The sequence below is a fragment of the Hordeum vulgare genome, chromosome 1H (genome assembly GCF_904849725.1).
Source record: "Hordeum vulgare subsp. vulgare chromosome 1H, MorexV3_pseudomolecules_assembly, whole genome shotgun sequence".
Taxonomy (NCBI): Eukaryota; Viridiplantae; Streptophyta; class Magnoliopsida; order Poales; family Poaceae; genus Hordeum; species Hordeum vulgare.
In genome coordinates, this window is record NC_058518.1 from 479,549,703 (window position 1) to 479,554,968 (window position 5,266).

The following is a 5,266-nucleotide window of genomic DNA, read 5'->3' on the forward strand; positions in this document are numbered from 1 at the left end:
ACCCATTACCGTTGCGGGAATCCCGATTATGGGAACTTTTTCAGCTGGTTTATTTCGGTTTTGAGAAATTTTTAGAAGGTTTCCTGAACTGTTTTTTTGTTTTTTTATTCTTTTCTGTTTCCTTTTTCTCTGTTTCTGTTTTAGAAATGGTCTCGATGTTCAAAAAATGATCTGGATTTTCAAAAAATGTTCGGAATTTATAAAACTTGTTTTCCAAGTTCGAAAAATATTTCTGTTTTTAGAAGAATGTTCTGTATTTTCAAAAAATGTACTGGTTTTTCAAAAACTGTTCTTCACATTCAGAAATTGTTTCTGCTTGTTTCCAAAACAATGTTCTGAATTTTCATAAAATTTTCTATTTTTTTAATAAAAAATAGGGATTTTCAGAAATTGTATTGGGTCTATAAAATATGCTTTTCAAATTTCAGAATTTTTCTCATTTTTTTACAAAAATACTTCTGGATTTTCGGAAAATGTTTTTGAATTTTCAAAAACTATTTGGGTTTTTTCAAAAATTGTTCTTCAAATTCGAAAAATATTTTTCCTTTCAGAAAAAATGTTCTAGATTTTCTATAGAATGTTCTGGGATTTCAAAAATGTTCTTGATTTTCACAAATTTATTCTCAAGATTCAAAAAATGTTCGTGCTTTAAAACATTATTCACGTTTTAAAATTTGTTCAGGATTTTTCAAATAAGTTCTCATTTTTAAAACTTGTTCTCAAGATTCCAAAAAAATTCTTGCTTTTAAAAAATTGTTCACGCTTCCAAATTTATCCGGGGTTTTCAAAATTGTTCTCCGTTTCAAAATTTTGTTCTGAAGATTAAAAAATGTTCGTGCTTTTAAAAAAATGTTCGCGTTTCCAAATTTTCTCAATATTTTTCAAAATTGTTCTCATTTTTTAAACTTGTTCTCTAGATTCATAAAATGCTCGTGCTTTTAAAAACTTGTTGACACTTCCAAATTAGTTCGGGGTTTTTCAAAATTGTTCTCCATTTCTAAATTTTTTTCTCAAGATTCAAAAAATGTTTGTGCTTTAATAAATTGTTCGTGTTCCAAATTTGTTCAAGATTTTTCAAAATAGTTCTCAGTTTTAAAACTTGTTCACAAGATTCAAAAAATATTCCCGCTTTAAGAAAATATTGCACGGTTCGAAATTGTTTAGGGTTTTTAAAATTGTTTTCTTTTTCAAAATTTTGTTCTCAAGATTGAAAAAATGTTCATTCTTTTAAGAATTGTTCGTGTTTCCAAATTTGTTCAGGATTTTTCAAAATTGTTCTCGTTTTTCAAACTTGTTCTCAAGATTAAAAACATGTTTGTGCTTTTAGAAAATTGTTCAGCTTCCAAATTTGTTTTGGGTTTTCAAAATTGTTCACGATTTCAAAATTTTGCTCTCAAGATTCAAAACATTTTCTTGCCTCAAAAATTAATTCGCGTTTCCGAATTTGTTCAACAATTTTCCCAAACTATCTCGTTTTAAAAATTTGTTCTCAAGATTCAAAAAATCTTTGTGCTTTTAAAATTTGTCCGTGCTTCCAAATTGGTTCGGGTTTTTTAAAAACAGTTCACCGTTTCAAAATTTTGTTCTCAAGATTCATAATTTTTTCATGCTTTCAGAAATTGTTTGTCCAACCAAATTTGTTCAAGATTTTTCAAAATTCCTCTCAGTTTCAAAACTGAGCATGTTATAAATAAAATAAAAAAATGGGAATTAGTGTGGCGTTCAAAATTTTAAGAACGTTCGACTCCGCGCTCGGTTCAAATGTTGCACACAAACTTCAAAGAATGTTTCATGTTTTCAAATTTGGTAAGGACCAGTCATATTTCCTTATTGAATTTCAAAAAATGTTCCAGTTCCAAAAAAGGTGTTCTTGGTTTGCGGAAATATTTCAGTTTTATTTGTTTTCGTGAAATTGGAAATTGTTTGAGTTTCATAGATAATTTAGTTCTGCGCTGCTTATTGGTTCTTTACGGTTCGAGTTGTTGCAGAATAATTAATGAGCGCTAGCTCAAACGGTAGTACCGTCTTGTGTATAACATGAGGTCCTAGGTTCGAGTTCCAAATGGGCCTGATGTTATCTTTCGTGTTGTGTAGCCCATCATGCCCATTTCTGGACGCCTGTGGGTGCATGTGACGGTGGACCCGATGGGAAGCTCCCGCCGTTACTGTAACATAACAGGAAAAAACCCAAAAAGCAGCGCTAATATCTAAGAACTAACGAGAGTGCTATAGCTCAATACTTCTTGATTTTATTCGAACAATTCTTGGAAATTGTACACAATTTTTCTAAAGTTATGTAATCTTTCAAAGTCCAAATTTTTTTTAAACAACACCAACAAATTTTGAAATTCATTTTTAAGAAAAGTTTTGAAATATTTAACAATTTTTGGAATACCAAACATTTTGGCCAATTGTGAACAATTTCATGAACATGCGAATATTATTTAACAACGTGAATTTTTTTGCAAATTTGACATTCTTTAATAAACACGAACAAATTTCGAAAAAGCAATCATTTCTTAAACAATTTTAGAATTTCGAGCAAAATTTGGAAAACCGTAAACACATTTTAAACCTGGGTATTTTTTTAAATTCCCTAATGTTTTTTAATCTGTGAACAAATCTTGAAAACGAGGAACATTTTTTGAAATTGAAAACAAATTGAAACCATGAACATTTTCGGAAAAGTCCAAAGTTTTTTTAAACAACACCAACAAATTTTGAAATTCATTTTTAAGAAAAGTTTTGAAATATTTAACAATTTTTGGAATACCAAACATTTTCGCCAATTGTGAACAATTTCATGAACATGCGAATATTATTTAACAACGTGATTTTTTTTGCAAATTTGACATTCTTTAATAAACACGAACAAATTTCGAAAAAGCAATCATTTCTTAAACAATTTTAGAATTTCGAGCAAAATTTGGAAAACCGTAAACACATTTTTAAACCTGGGTATTTTTTTAAATTCCCTAATGTTTTTTAATCTGTGAACAAATCTTGAAAACGAGGAACATTTTTTGAAATTGAAAACAAATTGAAACCATGAACATTTTCGGAAAAGTCCGGAACATATCTTGAATTCGTGAACAAAATTTGCAAAACGGGAACATTTTTTTAAAACAAAATCATTTTTCTAAAATCCTGAACATTTTTTAAACGTATTTTTTTCTTCCTAATTTTGTGAACAAAATTTTAAAAATGAACATTTTCAAAATTCAAAATTCAAACTTTTTCTGTAAGACAATTACATTTGAAAATAAACTTTAAAAAGGAAAATAAAACTTGAAAAGGAAGAAAGAAAGAAAGAAACGAAACAAAAACAGAAAAAAGCCAAAAAGGAACTAAAAAGCCAAAAGCAAGAAAATAACATTTTATTGGCTACTACCTATGTACCATAATACTTGGAGAGAACTAGTTTAGTTCTCCTCAACAATAAGTATTTAGTAACAGAGGGAGTAGTAAATTGCACTTGCTTTGCACTGTCATGGAATATAGAACAATAGGGAGAAATGCATTCTTGATATGCTAATTCCGTCCATTCGATTGAATTATACAAGGTCCAACTCTCAATAATCTAGATTCTTCTATCCTTTTTATTGTAGAAAGTTAATCTTGGCATGCATAAAGGTGATAGGAAAGGCCACGTGGCAGAATCTTGCGAAATGAAAACTTTCTTCAATGGATGATACTGTTTGCATTTTCCATCTCTCAACCGTTGGATGGAGCATGAATAATATTTTAAGTTATGTGTGACAGTATATAATGGTATTGCTACATCGCAGTTGGCTAAGATTTAACTATGTTTGAGCCAACCTCCTAGCCAACCTCCTAGCCATTGGATGCAATGCCTCTAGATTTGTGCTTATCGCAATGGTCTGAAGCGGTTGTTGTTCTGCTTTTGCTGGAGGAGCGACCCGTCTAGGATTGTTTGAGGTTTTCCTTTTTTTCGTCACAGCATGATGGGCTTTTATCGGTTTGTGTCTTCGGATGTATCGCGTGATAGTTTCGTCTCCCCCCTCCCCCGCCTTGGGCTCCCTTTAACTTTCTTTTACTCGTGCTTCGGTTATACCAAGAAAGATACGCGTCACCAACTCCCCCCTCGTGCTAGGGTTTCTGTTCCTCACATAGATGCTTGAAGGTGATAGATTACCTCAAGGGCGATGGGTATTTGAAGCTTGAAGTTGCCAATCCATCGATCACTCCACCTCTTCAGGCCCTTTGTCGTGGCTTAGATCTGCAATGCAAATAGGTTGGTTGTCGCGATAGCAGTCGAGTTCCAAGAAGACTCCACTTTATCCACAAACCCCGCAGTTTTGATCCAGAAAGGTTCAACCGTGAAATGATTTTTTATGGGAACTATGCATTTAGGACGAGTAATAGCAGGCAATGGCCCGAAGCTGTTCTTCCTAAAGTAGAGAGTAAGCAAGAAGGGGTTCGAAGAGAACACGTGATCGATCTTCTCCAAGGTGGCAATCTCTCTTTCGTTTGACCAAGTGTACCGCCTGTCGTTAAGGTATAGTGCTTTTAGTTCCATTATGTTGAACTTCGATGAAACGGCCCATCATTCTCCGGTTATTTTTTGTGTTGTCCTTATGTTCAGAATTCGTCAAGTGACTAAACTCAATGACAATAAGCCACGTACTAGCATGCAAGTCACGCATATCCACCATCTCCTGCAAAAACTCTATGTTGTCCACGTCGGCCTGAGGGTCATAGCTAGCAGTGAGCCACCACTCCGCCGAGCCAACCGGTTTGACTAACAAAGTGATGATATTGTTGGTGAGGTGTGGATTGGAAATTGAAGCTGTCATCTCATCCGAGCAATCATAATTCCACCACGTGTCCTCACTGCCGGCAAGTAGAAAAAGCTCCCAAATTTATTACCAGGCTAATGTTCCATTGTGGCCAGTGATACAACCTCCATCTTTGTTTTCCGGAGGCAATCGATACACGTGCTAACGGAAGAGACTACTTGATAAATCGCATTCTGGCAAGCAGGAATGTTGAGGCCTCGCACATTCCACACTAGCACTTTCATAAGTTGTGCAATCATTTAGGAATTCTATCAAGACCACCAAAATGGCAAGGCTCTTGTAATCGTGCTGCCACATGCACCGGTAGCTCATGGAGAGGGAGCACCGAGGGTTCTCACCCAAACAAGGCGAGCACCACCGCAATGTGCGTGTCAGAAAATAGACGGGAGAATAGGTCCACATAAGATAGAAGGGCTTCATCGCTAATCACATGTCCTTCATTTGCC